The sequence below is a fragment of the Sciurus carolinensis genome, chromosome 4 (genome assembly GCF_902686445.1).
Source record: "Sciurus carolinensis chromosome 4, mSciCar1.2, whole genome shotgun sequence".
In the NCBI taxonomy this organism is placed as follows: domain Eukaryota; kingdom Metazoa; phylum Chordata; class Mammalia; order Rodentia; family Sciuridae; genus Sciurus; species Sciurus carolinensis.
In genome coordinates this window covers 129,976,317-129,994,180 of record NC_062216.1, presented here as the reverse complement: position 1 = coordinate 129,994,180, position 17,864 = coordinate 129,976,317, and positions in this window count along the sequence as shown.

Sequence of the window (17,864 nt, the reverse complement as noted above, 5' to 3'; positions counted from 1 at the left end):
TATGGCTTTGTTTGTTCTCTGGGCTCCATTGTTTATAAAATCTTCTTAGAAGCTTAAAAATACAATTTCTTTCCCTACTGATTTTTGTTCTTTCTCTCTCTCTCTCTCTTTTCATACAAGTATTTTGAATGGCACTCAGATACCAGGGACTGGTTCTTTTTAAAACCTAATTCTACTTAACCATATACAACAAAGCACATTGCCCAATTGGAAATAAAGCACTCTCCAAGATAGTTCCTATGAAGAGAAAAAATAACCACATTCTGCCTTTAGAATAGACATTTCAGAATGAAATGAATAAAAGTTGAAAGATTATATTGCTTTTAGTGATTCTAGTTTGTGTTAGATACTACATATAGAAGTTTCCGACTATGATAAATCTTATTTTTCTACTTTCTAAAATGTGTTTAACAATATTCTTCTAGCTTCTTCACTGAGTAAAAACTCTTTATTAAAAAAGAATCTTTGCTTTGGGGAGAAAACCACAAAGGACCAAATCAAAATGGCCGAAGAGTCTGAAAAGATGGTAAAATAACACAGTCAGGAAAACAAAAGCAAAATAATGATGAATGCTCATTTTTCACCATCAGACTGGCAAAAAGCAAAAATGCAAAACCATGCATAGCCAGTAAAGATATGAGAAAAGAGGCACTTCCATCCACACAGTGAAGAGGAGCAGTATCAGTTGACGTAAAAGAATTACCAGTCAGTGATTTTGAGAGTCAGAAGCAAGATGAAAAGAAGAGAAAATAATGTGAGCTCATTTTTACAAATCCATGACCAAAAATAATTTCAATATGTATTCATTTGTTTCTTTATAATTCATTTATCACTGTCATCACCATCATCATCATCATCAATCTGTATAAGGTCATATGGAAAAAAATATGGATGGGTGCATACTAGGTTGATAAAATTAATTTTATGAAAGGGGCAGGAGGTAACTCAGGCAGTGTTCAGGTGAGAAATCTAAACAAAAAGGGAAGAAACTAACAGAAAAAAATCTGGTACGAAAGCTATGCTCACATGTATGCAAAATGATATGTGTATATATTTAAAGGGATTTTTGTAATAATTATCACATTAAACATTCTCATCCTCTAGTTTTCAGAACCTCTATAGATAGGGGAAGATGTGAAAGCTGTAGAAGAAGTCATATGGAGAAAGTAAAACTTGGGGGTTGGCTGAAGATCTTCAGGAGTTTTCTGCCTAAGACCAAGAGGTATCAAGTTGCATTCAAGCAGTTCAGGGTACTGGTGCCACCAAGTGGTGTCTGGAGCAATTGTTGGTGGTATTTTGTTACCCCACTGGTGACAGAATCTCTTGGTTTGTCTGTGCCTCCCCGTGGTAACAAGCAGAATGCGGAAGGCTCCAGTTCTTTCTGGGAAGAAGCACATGCTGTGATCCTATCACTCATTTGAACCGGAAATATGAAAGATGGGTAGAGAGCAAACAGCTTTTGCCCTGGAATTTGAGCAACCCTTGTTTTTTCCTGCTGCCAGGTGCTCTACTGTGTCTGACCTTTCCTATCAAAGTCTTAAGAGGGGTATAATACTTTCTAACTACTTGGACTAGTTTTACAACTTGTATGACATAACTGCCTCATCTCTTATACAGGTTTTCTGTTTTTCCTGCCACCATCGTAACCTGGTCTGTCATTATTTCTTTCCTGGTGCCCTAAGAACACTCTCAGGCTTTTGGGGGCTCAGTCACCCTCTGTTCTAGTCCAGTCATAATCTACTTCTATACTAAGCTTCCTGAAGTTCTGGTGATTTAATACTCAAAAGTCTTCAATTGTTTCTCCCTGCCCACTGGCAAAGTCTGAGCTTGGAACACAGGCTTTTGATGGGGGTGACTTCATTGTCTCCATATTCCCAGGATGACTCCAGTTTACTTTGGTTGTCCCAGTGTAATTAATGTGATTTTATTAACCCTTGAAAGTGCCTTGTTTGAATAGTACATTATATGGTTACCCAACCCCTTAACCTACTTTGTTCTCCTACCACTAATACATGTGATAAGCAAGCTAGGAGAATGAAGTATAAAGTTTGTTGTGGGTGTTGAAATTGGTCCCATGTGGGAAGGACCCTTGTCTGAATGTGTATCTATCTTTTTTCTTTGATCATGCAAAAGCTAAATATAAATTATTTGTAATTTATTACTCCACTTAAATCTTATTTTCTTCTGTCATTTAAATAAGAGGAGTCTTGAATTCTAGTAAGAAAATCTTTTTTTTTTTTTTTTTTTTTTTTTTTTTTGGTACTGGTAATTGAATGCCAGGCTGTTTCTTTTTAATTTTTTTATTTTGAAATTTTTGAAACAGGGTCTAAGTTGCTTAGGGCCTTGCTAAGTTGCTGAGGGTGGCTTTGAACTTGTGATCTTCATGCTTCAGCCACCCCAGCCTCTGGGATTATAAGCATGGGCTGCCATGTCCAACCTAAAGAGTTTTTCACAGAAAAGAAAAATTCTGTGTGGGACCTAATGAATACCTAGCTCAGAATTTCTTACAAACTACAAAGAAAATATTCAAATAAATACTGATATAAAATTGCTAAAAATTTTGTGAGCTCCTGCAGAACAAAATGTCACATTTTTTATACCAATTAGTGCATACTGGAGCAGTTTCTTCCAGCTGGTAGAATTGAAATTTCAGTACTGCATTCTGGCTTAAGAATTTTCTATTTCTGCTTGCTACATTTGGTGTTAACCGTTAAAGGTTGAATGTGTACTATTTAAGGAAATGCTTAGTCCTTAGCCCCCTGTTAGCAGGAATGCACTGAGAATTGGAGCTCAGCCACCCGTTTTTTTTCCCCTTTCATAACTAGTCAAATACATCTTCAAGACCATCATAGTCTGTGTTCTTGGAAAGGAGTCTGTGTAGAACTAGTTGACCTGTACAGACTTAGAATTGTGACCTCATTCACATCAGGTGCTCACCAATGACTAGTCATTTAATGGCTGCATTCCTCAGATCACAATAAGCAGCTCTCTTTTCCTTCTTTTATGGTCTAGACTTGAGCTACTCTTTAACTAGTTCAGAGTCATTCATTCATCATCATCCATTTATCTCCTGGATGTTCATCCCTCCAGATGCTGGGTAGACAATGAAGAACTGGCAGGATTTCCTAGAGGGGAATTTTCTGGCAGATAACATGCATCCACCCACTCAAACGCATACAAAAGCCAAGTTTAGCTTGTCATGTTAATGGGCAACAAGTAAACTACCTTCCTCACCTTCTTTTCTAATGTAACTTATTTTATGAAATGTCTCCTGATCATACCAACATCACCAAGGAGTAGAACCAGGCTTCAAACACAATAACACATGGACAGATCCTAGGAACTCTGTTATGCATCTGCTTTCCCTTATATATATTTTCTTCTTTTCCAAATGTGTGTTCAATGTATGCTGCATAATTTAGATACAAGGTCAAGATGTTTCTGCTTCATGTTTGTAAAGATGCCTGAGACTGCTCATTTTTCCAGGTTAGGAACTGTATATTTTTTAAAGTACAGACTCAAAATTTGAACCTCATTTCTGTCACTTACCAGCTTTGTGACCTTGAATAAAACAGGTAACTTCTCTGTGCATTAGATTACTTACATGCAGCATAGGGCTAATTACGCTATCTCTTGCCTTATAATTTTATTTCATAATAGCATTATTAAATCATTTCACATATCATAAATTTTGCCCATTTGTAGTATTTATTTTAGTGTTTTTTAGTGTATTTATGGATTTGTGCAACCATCCCTAGCAATCTAAATTTAGAATATTCCATCACCCATAAACCCCAAATCATCCTGAACCCTCACCCATCACTCCCCATTCTTGCTCACAGTCTTTTTAAAATGAGGATTAAATGAGTTAACATCTGAAAAGCACTCAGAATACAGTTTTACACCTAGTAAGTACTATGTGTTTTCTATCATTGTTATTTTTATCAACATCATTACTAGTATCTTTGTATCCTCTGTCAACATAACACATGATAAGTACTAGGTTCTTGCTGAATAAATTAAAAATGAAAGATAGTGGAAGAAACCATCAGCATTCTTAGTAAATAGAGAAATGTCCTCCATATATACATTGCAAACATAACCCAAGTCACAACAGGATCTGGATTAGAGCATAGTACTTTACTGAAGAAAGATTCTTTAAAATGGGGTCTTATTGCAATGGTTTCATCTGATGTTGCTGTACCCTGACCAAGGAAAATCAATTCCAAGTTCTGAATGCCAACAAATAACTTATAACTTAAGGAAAATCACAGACTCTGAATTTCCATTCAGTTACCTGTCAAGTGAACCTAAACTTCTTCTTCTCTGTAATATCCAAGCTACTGCCCATCAAGAAATGTGGTATGAATTTTATATATTATTTCTATGTTGCAACCTAGGTACAAAACCATGTCACACCCATTTCACAATATTTGTTAGTTTCCAGAGTGCATTGTGTTCCCAAAAAGAATGCAAGTATGGATCATCTCCATCCTTAAATCTACCATTGGCTTCCCTGTGCCTGCAGGATGAAGCCCAAACTCCTTGGCAGAGCAACCGAGACTCTCCTGGGTCTCATTAGCCTGTGTAGAATCCACGCTCTGTTCTCTGGGGAGCCATATGACTCTTATTCCCTTGAAGGAATTACTCAGACCCCCAATTCTGCAGGGCTGGGGGACTGTTATTCAAAATGCCATCCCCTCCTCTGACCAAGTTAGACCAGTTCTCTGCTGAACATTTCAGTTTCAAGTAGGGAGAAGGAATGAAAATAGTGGTAAGTGCTTTGTTTTGCACGTATGGTGGATTCTGTTGCTGACATAGAAGGAAGAATGAACATAGGTCCTCTTAAGAAGATGGCCGATTGGCTCCTGTTACTTAGTTGCTGCAGCTGCCCTGGACACTGTCAAAGACAAGCTTAGTCAGTGTTTTCTTTATTTCTATGTTTTGCATTCTTTCCAAAAACTGCTTCTCCTTTCCCCTCTTCTCTTTAGTTTTAAGTTGGGAAGAATTTGGTTCTCCCATCTACAACTAAACAATACTACCTTAAATTTTTTCATGATCTGAGTCTGACTCTAGATCCCATCTTCTCACTTAATTTCCTAAAATATGAGGTGCTTTCTCTTGGCTTCCTGACAAAAAGTCTCCCTCACGAATTCCCGTTCCTCTAACACTAGGCTTTGCGCCTCCTGGGTGAAACTTTTTCAGACACCCTGCCATACAGTTATCAGTCCTTCTGTCCCTAAACTTGTATATAGCAATATTAAGAACCAACTTTTATTATGCACCCCAAACCATTAGAAGCCTTTTATGTACATTAACTAATTTAATTCTTTCTGCTGCATTATAAGGATAAGTACAATTATTGCCATTCCACTTTACAGATCACGAAACAGAGCAGGAAGGTTAAGTAATGCCCCAAAACCCAGTTAGTAAGTGGCACACCTGCAACCTGAACCTGCCAGTCAGCCTGTGAACCACTGAGTCACACTGCCTCTCAGATCTTTATGATCCCTCTCTTCATTTGTTTACATACCTGTCTCCACCTCCACGCTGAAAGATTTTTGCTTTGTTCAATTTTGTAATTCCAGAACACAGGCTGTGCCTGGCACAGGGGAAGACTCAATAAACGAGAGATGATGAACCAATGAACAAATTCCCCCTGGGCCCCTGTGCTGAATCATTTATTTTGTGTATACTGTTACTTCATTTCCTCATTCTAAGATGCACAATTTAAAAGAGTGCTTCTGAAACAAAGCATGTTACTTATAATAATAGAAAATATCTACTAGATATTTTTCTATTACAAATAAAATATCTTGGATGATGTTAATATTTAATAAGGTGGCTCCCCCCCTTTGCTTCACTCTCCTGAAAGCTGATATGAAAGTGACGCATCCCCAATTGGTGACCTCACAGAATAGAGAGAGTGCGAGGATCATGTTGTTTACCACCTACTGCCAAATGGGGTATCCAGACTCCTTCTTGTTGGCTTCTCCCTTTTGAAACATCATCTCTATCAATCTGGCTCCTTCTTAGTGAATTGAGGCATTGTGTCATTTACCCAAAAGAGCAGGGCTGTGATGGTGAGTGGGTGGATAACTGAATTGTTACTAAGATTGACAAGACCTTGGAATAGCCTGGATAGGTTCAGATATGGGAGGAAATCAGTTTGGGGACACTGTGAGGTTGGGGCACTAGTTGGTGAGGGGTCAAGCATTAAAGAGGGGTCCATGCTTTGACTTCCTCCACCTGGCTCAAGATGTGCTCTCAGAATGCCTTGGTACACTGCTTTCTTTTCTCTCCTTTCATCACAGTTCGCCCAACCCTTGAATGTGGGTTGCTTTCGGAGAATATACTCCAGAAGTCCATTATTCCTCTTCCTCCTGTGCATGGACTGAACCGTGGAATTAACAGGTTTTCATCCTCTGCCTGCCCCTTTTCTCTCAATCCTAGCCCATGTGAGCATAACAAATACACATTGTAGGTTCTGTTCTAAACATCTCTGGGATTTGTCTCGATTTTTCTCTGTCCCAGAAAAACAGCCTGTGAGTTTCCGTCCTTGCCCTTCACCTCTTGCCACTCTCTAGGCCTGCCTCCGTGCCAGGGCTGACTAGTTGCCATGGAGAAACCAATCCAATCCATTCATTCACTCTCTGAAAATATCTGCGCTGCCTCTCATTCCATTCCAGATAAAGTCCCTTGCACACAAATGGATATCCACAACCGAGTTTCTGTTGAGACTTTCTGGAACGATTCTATAATTTATATTCTCAATGTTAGAATGTCAGGAACATTGAGTTACCCTATTGATTGAATGCAAACTTTTCAAGTTAAAAAAAAATAAGGCTGGTTTGATTTTGTTTTTGAAACAAGGATGTTAAAATGCATTAAGAAACCACTATAGTTGGTATGCTGCTAGTAGTTTTCCCAAGTTGAATTCTTCCAGTTTAGCCAGAGGCCCCTTGTAATTGTTGTGAGCTAATATGTAACCAGAGGAGACTTATCCAGGGGATGGAGCTAAATCTATATCTATATCTATATCTGTATCTATATCTATATCTATATCTATCTCTGTATCTATATCTATATCTGTATATAGATATATATCTTCTTTTTCTCAGAGAGTTTGTTATGTGCAGGAAACATTTGTTTACCTCTGTTATATAAGTGTGAGAATGTAGGAAGCATTTTCCTGACTGAAGGGCATGATTAGCTCTTTTACGTGTTGACAGATTCAAACCAGAATCCAGGAAAGCATCCTTTAGCCTGGGGACAAAGTGGTGTAGGGCAGTGTCTGGGATGCTTTATACAGTGAAGGAAAATACCAGTCCTCTGGGAAATGGCCAGGGAGGTCACAGAAAGTGAGACTCTGTGACCTGGGAGAGCTAGGACCTCTTGTTCCATATAGCAGGTGAGGATGGAGGAACCTTTGGGAGGTGGCTTTTGCAGTCCCCTGGTGTCACATTCAAGAAATTCCAAATCCAGAGGGTTCTATTATCAGCAAATTAACAGTTATCTTGGACCTGGAACACTGTTTCGAGTTTCACTTTTGATTAACATATATGGCAAAAGAGAGAGAGAGTTCTAGTCTTAAATACTGATTTGAGTCAAACACATCATGAGCCCTGTCACCTCCACCTCTCCCCAAACCTGAAAAACAATCGAATTGAGTTTCTCTAAGGTCAGTCTGTGGTTGCCACTCAGTCTGAATCGGAGCTCACACTCGCAGTGTTCCAAGTCTGTCATGGTAAGTTCAGTGTGCGATTTAACTGCCTCAGCTTCCTCTTGCCCACAGCTACCTCTTGCCTCAAATAGAACTTTAGAGCCTTTGTAGAAGGGACATTTAATGAAGTTTCCAAGTGCAGGACTCTTTCAATGGGCTGTCTCATGCCACACCCAGGATGGGTCAACCTCTACCCAGAGCCTGAGTCGACAGAAGACAGGTGTGAGAACTTCTGCAGAGCTTGCCAAATGCTCTCGTCTACGATGGTACCATAACTAAGAAAATATCCCAGTGGACTAGATTGTTTTTCTCAGCCTTCAGATTTTAGGAGAAAGGCAAATGAATACAGTAAAACTTTACTACAGAAGTTTATTTAAAACCAAGAAAATAAGTTTAAAGTTATATATCATATGTGTGTTCCCTCATGTAGGAGGGTGACAAAACCAAGCAATGTCTGGTATATGAAAATACTCGATAATGATTTCTTAAGTGAATTTACCTTGCTGGCTTACCTGTACCTTCTCAATTTTATGGCTTCATTTTATTTTCTAGAGATGCTTGTCATTAATGTACAGAATGTCAGTGCTAATCACACAGTTAACACATGCTTACATAGAATTATTACTGTCACTAAGCTACAGATATCAATATTTAGGTACATAGATACTGCCACACAATAACCTAAGAATTACTACTACTATTCTGATTTTTAGAGACAAGGATGAGGAAGAGAAAGGGTTAAAAAAAAAAAAAAAACTTGCAAGGTTATCCTGCACCTACTAGAAGAAAAAATAGGCCCAAATCTCCATCATGTCAGCCTAGGAACTGAATTCCTCAATGAGACTCCTAAAGCACAAAAAGTAAAATCAAGAATCAATAAATGAGGTTTTATCAAACCAAAAAGTTTCTTCACAGCAAAGGAAATAATCAAGAACATAAAGAAAGCGCCTACAGAATGGGAGAAAATCTTTACTAAATGCACCTCAGATAGAGCATTAATCTATAGGATTTATAAAGAACTCAAAAAACTTAACACCAAAAAGTCAAATAACCCAATCAATAAATGGGCAAAGAAACTGAATAGACATTTCACAGAAGAAGAAATATGAATAGTCAACAAATACATGAAAAAATGTTCAACATCTCCAGCAACTAGAGAAATGCAAATTAAAACCGCACTAAGATTTCATTCACTCCAGTCAGAATGGCAATTATCAAGAATACAAGTAACAATAAATGTTGGTGAGGACGTGGGGAAAAAGGCACACTCATACATTGCTAGTGGGACTGCAAATTGGTGCAACCACTCTGGAAAGCAGTATGGAGATTCCTCAGAAAACTTGGAATGGAACCAACATTTGACCCAGTTATCTTACTCCTGGGTTTATAGCCACAGGACTTAAAATCAGCATACTACAGTGATGCAGCCACCTCAATGTTTATAGCAGCTCAATTCACAAAATTAAGCTATGGAATCAACTTCCGTGCCCTTCAACAGATGAATGGATAAAGAAAATGTGGTACATATACGTAATGGAATATTACTCAGCCATAAGGAAGAATGAGATTATAGCATTTGCCAGTAAATGATGGAACTAGAGACTATCATGCTAAGTGAAATAAGCCAATCCCAAAAAACCAAAGGCCAAATGTTCTCTCTGATATGCAGATGCTGACTCACAATAAGTGGGGATGGGGGGGTGGTTGGGAGTGGGAGGAGCTCAGTTCACGGAACTGGAGGGTAGTTGTGGGAGGGTGGGGGAATGGGAGGAAGGGAGGGAAGATGTGAATGGGAAAGACAGTAGAATGAATCAGACATAACTTCCCTATGTTCATATGAGAATTTAGGAAGCTCTCAAGCAACTTTGACTTTACTAGAGTATACTTGACCTTTTATCTAATATTAGCCAAGATTAAGGAAAGCCTTAATCTTGGCTCTGTCTGTAAGCATTGTGATGGTGAAGGGTCTCATTGTCAGGCAGTGAATTCAGCAAAAGCCCTATAAATGAATGGCAGGGATGCCTATAGTCTGAATTCTGACACTGGCCCAGTGTGGGTGTGTCTTTCCTTTTGTTGACCTGCTTTTCCTCCTTGAATTCCTGATCACCCTCAACCCCTGCCTGCTATTTCTATTTGCTTTAAGCACCAAGTACAATAACCTGATCAAAATGAACAGTGGTGACTTACTGAGTTATTTCTTTGGGAAGTACTGACAATTTCCAAAGGAGCTGAGAGGGCAGACTGAGCATTTGTGTTAGAATTTTAAACTGTCAACAGTAGGCAAGGGTCTGCAAGTCTTGTTAAGCCAGTTTGGGAGGAGATGACCTGATGTATTTAACAAGTTCTGAAAGATGGGAGGGTACTGCACTTCATTTACAGAGTGTGGCATTGCTTTATTGCATCTTGGTTTCTGTCTTTGTCTAGCCTCCAGTCTCATGGTGGGTCTGTGCCAAGCGCAGGATCAGAGATCAGAGTGCCTGCCACAGGATTCAAAGCCCCACACCGCTTGTCTTTCTCTCAATGTATTCACTTTGTACATACTTTGTGGATTCATACATGCAATTTCTGATCCACAGACACAATCACCATACATTCCAAAAGGTTATCAGTGCAGAGAACAATGAATACTTATAGAATCTGACACAAACAAAAACCTCACCAAATCAGACATGAGTAGTCTCTATAATACCTTGTCATCTAGGAATGGACAAAATAAGGCCTTGGGCTAAATCCTGGCCAAAGCCTGCTTTTGTATGTCCAAGATCTAAGAATGGTTTTTGCATTTTTAACAGTTAAAAGAAATCAAAAGAAGAATAATATTCCCTGACAAGTAAAAAGTATGTGGAATTTAAATATCAGTGACCACGAATAAAGTTTTATTGAAACACAACTATGCTTATTCATTTACATGTGGTCTATGGCTGCTTTTGCACTGGGATGACAGAGTTGAGTAGCTTGCAAAGTCGAAAATATTTCCTATCTCGTCTTTTACATAAAAAGTTTGCTGAATGCTGATTTAGTGATTCATCTGAAATCAACTAGGAGAGCTGCTGGAAGTCATTGTCAAGCAGATCCCTGCCGTTTTCCCCTTGCAGGCATTTGTTTCCCAGGAAGCTCTGCCAGCTTGATCAATTGCATCAGTGGATATTAATACTGGACAGTCGAGCTCATGTTTGCCTGTGCTCCTGCCAAGCTGTCTATGCTGCCTCGTAATGGTCGTATGTCACCAGTGCCCTTACGGAAATAATGAAATAGAAATAGAAGGAGATGTAACTGGGAGTTGATAACATTATTAGTTTTATAATAGAATTTTTCTATCCTTTATACATTTCAGTAACTGAGTTTAAAAACCATTATGAATAATGCAAGACAGAATAAGCGAGACATAGATCTTATCCATTAGCAAAATGTGAACAAATGAAGACCCAAAGAAAGTGAACAAACTATCTAACATCATAAAGCTACAGAATGAGAAATCCAGGAGTAGAAACCAGGTATTCCAATGCATTCCTTCAGTCTGCTTCTTAGTAGTGAAACTGCTATGGTTATGGGGGTTATGAAGAATATCCTCAGAAATATTCTTCAAATTGGGGCTCTTCTTTATATGAAGGTCCTTAGAAGTGCTATGTAAAGACACTTAGTTAATTAGTGCTAATCTACTCATATTCTTAACTAGTGGGTAGTGAAATGAATGGAAACTTTCTATTTCTTTCATTTGAGAGGATAGTGTTGTTATTAGGGGAATCTTGGAATTAGTATTGAATTGTCCCTGGATTCCCAACCATCATTAGTGGATCACAGATGTGTACACTATCTATGCCGATTTTTGTTTTTTAGATGCAGACTCATTTACACCATAAGATGGGTAACAGCAACAAAGGGGGTCATGCATTATATTTTCTGTTGTAAGTGGTTTGTAGTGTAGTTTGGCATCCAGGGCTTCTAACACTAAAGATTTGACACTGCTAGGTTTTTATAACTATACTTCCTGAAAATCATGAGTTTCTCCTCTTCTGAAAATGTTGCACCAACAAAGAAACCCATGTTTGCAAAATTGCATCTTGGGCAACTCCAAAGGAACAATATTGTTTTACTGAACAATGCCCTTAGTATTCTTTAATGGAAACTTACAGGAAAGAAGAGCACCAGATGTGTGAAATTATAGAGAATGAGAGGATTAATGCTATACATGTAAAATGCATGTAGATTTGGTGCCAACATTTCCTTTAATTGATTTCCAGGATTCAGTCTTGGCAGTTTTACTTTATTGGTGGTGACCTACATGTAATGTATGGATGCAAGTCCAATTGGTTTACTAAAGTGGAGTGAATTTATGTTCATTTTGACAGTTTAAATGTTTTTATTTCATTGATCTTTGACTTTTGTCCACACTTCTTTTGTTCCTTGTGGAAAGGAGTTTGTTGGATTGTAACCAGTTTGAAACAAAGTATAGCAAGGTCACATTATTCAAACAATGGCAGCAGGGTGGGAAGGTGGGAGGGTGGGTTGCCCTCCCAGTTTGGTGGGTAGGACTCATTGGCCAAATGAGGTCATGAGAGACAATGGGTAAAATTCACCATTCTATTTTATATACTGAAGTCAAGGGCAGGGGAACCGAAGGATACTCCTGCCTCTGCCTTGATTGCTATCCCAGGGTAACCGATTTATGCTAATGACAGTGCAACATTGATGTTGATGAGCCATGCCAAAAACAGTCACGACAACCAAAAGGACCAGAGCAAATCCTTATAAAATATCACAGTTCCCTTTCCTTTGTTTTCTTTCCTCCCTTCCTGCTTCCCTCCATTCTTTCCCTCGTTCCTCCCTTCCCCTTTCCTTCCATTCTCCCTGTCTCCTATTCCCTCTTCCTTCCATTTAATGATTGAGTGCAAAACCTACGCTAATGGTGTTCATCTACCCTTCTACTCATCTGGGGAAACTAATTAGCTACGGACATAGAGGCAGGTGGCTTAGCAGACTTTTTGAAAATATGGTCAATCAGGTTTATAGTGGAAACAGAACAAAAAAAGAATACTCGGTAGTATCAATGTGAAGGGAGAGACCTGCACTGCAGCTGTTCGCACTAAACTCACTGAAGAGGTTTTAAATGAAACAAACTGTTTGCTTTGATGAAACAGTAACACATGATGTAGCATGAAATGGGGGAAGAGTACAAGCCTCAGAAAGTCACACAAGTGATGAGATTTTTTAATTTGTGTATTTCCCCTGGGTGTGATGGCCTCATATTTGGAATGTTTTGCATAATTACCAATGTGGAACTGTTTTGTATTGTAAAGTCTGCTGTGGGTATAGCTGGCATCTGCGTGCAAATTCATTTTTTTTTTTTCACAACAAACTAATCTTAGTTTCTAGAATCTTCCTTATGGAAAGAACAAAGTCTGTTGAAGTAAGCAGAGCTCTCTAAAGATGGTATATACAGCATAATACATACATACTCTATTTTTGATGTCCTTAATATACCTGGTTCCTTAGAACAAATTTATAACTCTTGATCACTTTAAAAGAAATGAATAGGGATAAATAGAATTTTTTAGGGTAGTGAAAATATTCAGTATTATATTAGAATACATGTCATAAACTTGTAGAATGTATACCACCAACAGTGAACCCTGGTGTAAACTATAAATCTTTGAGTGACATGCTCTGTCAATGTAGGGTCACCATCTGCACTAAAGGTACAGCTCTGGTGGGGGATGCTGATAATGGGGGAGGAAATGCATATGTGGAAGAAGGGGAAATCTCTGCACCTTCTGCTCAAGGTTGCTGTGAACCTAAAACTGCCAAAAATATAAAAGTCTTTTTAATAAAAAAAATGAAATGTCCTTTTCTAACTCTTAAGGACATGACATTATTAAAATGGCCCTCGAATATACCAGTCCTTCTGACTGCTCCAACAGAAATAAACATACAAAGACCTTTTCAATAGTCAATTGATAAAATGTAAGAAAAGTAAAAGTCATGGTTCAGGTAGTGGACATTTCTCAGGAAAAATTTTTTGGGGGATGCCCAAGGACAGTTTTCACACTGATTCTACTTTTAAAATATCTCAAGGTCAGGATGATTTTGTAAGCCAAATTTCCCAAAGGAACCAGAATATTACTTCCTTGTTTATTGTAAGAAAAGACTATTCTTTGAATATTTCAAGGCAAGAGAACTCATAGTATATATATATATATATATATATATATATATATATATATGGTAATATAACTGCTTTAGCAGTAAAGAAATGAAGTTGAGGGAAGTGCCTTTGTCTTTTAAAAGGACTAGGCACATTTGTTTGCAGCATCCATATGGGATTGTTAAACCTTGAGCAGTGCAACATAAGCCCCGTGAAGGCATAATCGTATGATCTTATGGTTATGTGCAATGAACATCCTTGGTCTTGTCCTGTATCATAAAAATCAATGAGTTGAATTTTAATCCTATCAATTGTTGCATCTAAAACACACAGGAATTAGGATGCACTTTTTGTGTATCATCACAAAATATTATATATAGGATTTCCTAATGCAATTGTGCTAGATATATAATAATATCATTTGTGTTTATCATATAGGAATTAATCATATTCTTAAATGGGTGTCTGCAAAAGATCCCTTTTTGAATTAGTAATAAATACTTACAGATCTCTATCACCTCTGAGTTATGTACAAAAAATCAAAAGAGAGGAAGAATATAGCTACATAATGTTATTCCCCACTATAGAATTCAAAGCTTGGTTTACAAGAGGATTCTATGGCTGCACTTTCTCCAAACTCTCAGGCCTGACCCTCTCAAGGTCATGTCTTTCTGAATCTCAGTTTCCTAGTCTGCAAAATAGGGATAGTAATATACAGTTCACAGTGTTATTAGATTTGATAAGAATGTATAAGTAGTTTCTGGCATGTTAACACACACACACACACACACACACACACACACACACACACAAATATCCAAATAATTCAGGAAGAATACTTAAAAGAGAAGGGAGGGTTTATATTACACTTTTACTAGATATCAGTATTGAGGGTATTGCATCAGATACTCAGTACAGTGAAAAGGAGATGGTATCTTTTCCAAGGCCATTGCCTGGGTTTAATAGTTTGCCACTGGACCACATCAGCAGAGAGGCAATACCACCTGCTACTCTAGAACTCTGGCTAGAGAAAGTCCCGTGTTTGCATGCCAGCTTAGTCACTTCAAATTCCTCAAAGTGCAATCATACTTACCATACTTATGTTTAAGGGTGGCTGTAGGAAGAATGACATAAAGCAATGAATGTTTAAAGTTTAGCACAGGGTCACACACTGTGTAATCTCTATTCATACTAGTTATTTGTGTTTGAAATGTGATCATAAGTGACATAATAACAAGTACATTAACATGAACACAACTGAATTGAAATTTAAACACCACTGAAAAGAGCAGAGATAATTGCTTACATATTGCTCCAGGGCTATGATTTATCGTCTGGAGGATGTGACCTTATAGGACATTGTTGGTGGCATCTCAAATCACAGTAGCACTAGAAATGTATGGAAAACATACCTTGATAACATATTGAACTCTGTTCTTACATTGTCCCAAATGTAAGAACAGAGTCTCTAGGAGCTAAGCTGGCAGCTACCACTGGAAATGACTGATTGCTTTAGTCTCCTTGAACCATGCATGTAGACAAATTTATTTTAATTTTAAGAGACTACTAAAGTTCTCTTTGCTGTGCTATCAGAATAATTTTTACAGAAGGGAAGGTCTCAGGAAGCAGATGCGAATCAATGAGTGACAGGGCTTGTGTATGTGTGTGTTCACATATGTGTATGTGAGCAATGCCCACATTTTCTATTGCAAGAGTGACTTGAAGAGGAGCTAGAAAATAAACAATGGATCAGTGAGTATATTGACTACACAAAATTAAAAAAAAAAAAAGAAAGGACAACAGTGAAGATTGGTTTTGGTAAGAAGAGCTTGTCAAGTGTCTACTGATGATTTACATTCTGCAGTTCTCTGGGTTTGAGGGTTCAGTATTAGAATATTGAGTATTCCCTTTTCCTCCCTGCCAGCACCCCGTCACCTCACTCTGCATATACCACACTGTCCCTTCTTTCACCACACTCAGGAGAATAGGTTCATCCCACCCAAGATGTGCTCTACAGTCAGTTCTTCCCAACCCAAGAGGGCCAGGAGCTCACTTTCTTCATTTCCTCTCTCATCTGCGTTTTATCCTTTCTTGATCTTCTTCTTGTTGTTGTAATGCATACTTAAGTGAGCATCTCATCTATACCTTAAACAACAACAACAACAACAACAAAAGCAGTAGACACTTGAGAAGTTCCTGTCCTTCTTTATCTACCTTCTATCACTGGTCTTTCCTTCCCTGTCAAATTTATTCAAAGGTATGTATTTCCTTTACATGCTTAATCCATTCACTTTTTATAAATTTAGCCTAAATTTTTATCAAAAGTAAAGTTTGATTTTAAAAAATCTCATTTTTAAGATTCAAATAGTTCTTAAAGGTTTGTAACAAACACCAGCAGTTTCCTAAGCATTGCCTCTCTGACAGGTCATACATGATAAAGTTTAATTTCCTTTGTGTTCTTCATATCTCTACATAACACACTACTACTCCTTGATTTTTCCATTCTTGGATATCTATTGACTTCAGCTATGAAAGATAAGGATTTGTCTCTTACTAATACTGCCCTTTACACAAGTTTCCCAAAACTTTCTAAGTTATATGTTAATTTTGATTAGTATGACTTTTTAATGCAATCATGGGTGAATCATAGGATCATATTTCTTTTCTTGCACACCTCTTTGTATACCCTGAGTTAACAGTAATTTTTTTTCTCTCATCTGCCTGGTTTTTCTACGTACTTGTCTAACCCCTCTCAATTGTCTCAATGTGCTCCCCTTGTGCTCAAACACACCAGATTCTATCAATGTCATCTTTTGCAGACATCTTTCCTGGAGCCTTCTGACCTGCCCCAGTTTAGTGGATTGTTACCCACACCTGGCACACAGCTGTCATATTGGTATCTCTCTTCATTACTCAGGATGTCTTTGCTTCACTCTTAAAGTGCTTGGATTCTCTGTTTTCATACCCTCATTTTAGTAGAACACTCCTTTCAGTAATTTCCAGAGAAAGACTGCATGTAGTGTGTATGTGTAAATATTTTGGCTCCTTGCATGTTTATCATAATCATGTACAGTCTGCTGTCAAACTTAAATTACTAGTGTGGTAGTGTGGTAGTGTTAGTGTGCTTGTATATAGAATTCTGAGCTGGAAATCACTTCTCCTCAGAATTAGGAAACCGCTCTGTTATTACAGTGTTGTTAAAAAATTCAGGTCACTGAGAAGCCGGATAGCTCTCTAGTTCATGTTTTTCCCCAACAAATAACAACATGACAGTCATCAACAGACAAAAGTGCTTTTGTTTGAGCTTTGGGATCCAAGTGAAAGGTTGCAGAAACCCTAGTGAAACCCAAGACTGAGGAGAGTCACTTTGATAAGACATACCTATGTCCTGACTGCATACCAAGAGCAGTCCCATTCCTTCATGGACTGGACTTCCAGCTGCACTTAGCCATGGTCTTGAGTCTAACCTGATCTAACAAGAGATCTGAAAGGAGCCATGCTCATGATATCTCTAAGAACAGGTGTGCTGATGCTGGTCCTGACTGGAGGACCAGGAGATGCACCCCTATGACCAGGCTCTAGCCCTGTTCAAACATGGGTCAGTCCTGTCTGTCAGGAGAATTGACTGGAGACACATCTGTTTCTGCTCACAGCATAAGGCCCCCAGCTTTCCATCCAAAAGCAGCACCTGAAGCAGCCTTGTGACCTGGCTTAATCCCACTCTAATATGGTCCCAGAGTCAATCATACCCCAGGTTTTGGCAGGAGACCTCAAACCATGCCCTCTGACCACAGGCCCACTGTCTTCTGATCTGATTGCAGAATTGAAAGCAGCTTCTGACTTGGCTTTAACTGTCCTCCACTATGGTTCCAGACATAGTCCTGTCTACCTGAGAATGTGGCAGCAACCTAGCCTCTTCACATCCCCCAGTAACAGATCTGCCAACTAAAACCAACTGTGGACCCAGCAGTGCCCAGGCCTGGTTCAACTATGTTCCTG